Raw genomic sequence first — 1,262 nt, 5'->3', positions numbered from 1 at the left:
AAAGTACGTAGAGTTTATGACTGACCACTTTCTTCCGTGGTACAAAAAGAAGAACCGTGCCTTCCGTAGCAAAATTATCTTCATGCATGATAATGCACCATCTCATGCTGCAAAGAATACCACTGTGTCATTGGCTGCTATGGGCATAAAAGGAGAGAAACTCATGGTGTGGCCTCCATGTTCCCCTGACCTCAACCCTATTGAGAACATTTGTAGCATCCTCAAGCAAAATATCAATGAGGGTTGGAGGTAGTGCACATCAAAACAGAAGCTCTGGGAGGTTATTCTGACATCCTGCAAAGATATTCAAGCAGAAACTGTCCAAATACTCACAAATTCAATGGATGCAAGAATTGTGAAGGTGATATCAAAGAAGGGGTCCTATGTTAACATGGAACTTGGCCTGTTCAGTTTTTTTTGATTGAAAGAGCTTTCGATTTCTGTAAATATGACCTCCTGATGCTGCAAATTCAACAAATGACCATTTTAGTTCTCTTTACAACCTTTAACCCCTTCCCTCTTTAGCCACTTTTGACCTTCCTGACCGAGCCTCATTTTTCAAATTTGACATGTTTCACTTTATGTGGTAATAACTCCGGAATGCTTTTACCTATCCAAGCGATTCTGAGATTGTTTTCTTGTGACACATTGGACTTTATGTTACTGGCAAAATTTTCTCGATATGTTCAGTATTTAATTGTGAAAAACACAAAAATTTGGTGAAAAATTGCAAATATTTGCATTTTTCTCAACTTAAATGTATCTGCTTGTAAGACAGGCAGTTATAACACACAAAATAGTTGCTAATTAACATCCCCCATATGTCTACATTATGGCATCGTTTTTTGAACATCCTTTTATTTTTCTGGGACGTTACAAGGCTTTGAACTTTAGCAGCCATTTCTGTCATTTTCAAGAAAATTTCAGAAGGCTATTTTTACAGGGGCCAGTTCAGTTGTGAAGTGGATTTGAGGTCCTTATATATTAGAAACCCCCAAAAAGTCACCCCATTTTAAAAACTTCACCCCTCAAAGTATTTAAAACGGCATTTAGAAAATTTCTTAACCCTTTAGACTTTTCACAGGAATTAAACAAATGTAGAGTTGAAATTTACAAATTTCATATTTTTTTGCAGAAATTAATTTTTAATCCAATTTTCTTTATAACACAGAAAGTTATACCAGAGAAATGCAACTCAATATTTATTGCCCAGGTTCTGCAGTTTTAGGAAATATCCCACATGTGGCCCTAGTGTGCTAATG

Source organism: Rhinoderma darwinii, chromosome 5 (assembly GCF_050947455.1).
Source record: "Rhinoderma darwinii isolate aRhiDar2 chromosome 5, aRhiDar2.hap1, whole genome shotgun sequence".
Classification (NCBI taxonomy): Eukaryota; Metazoa; Chordata; class Amphibia; order Anura; family Rhinodermatidae; genus Rhinoderma; species Rhinoderma darwinii.
This window is presented reverse-complemented; position numbering follows the sequence as displayed.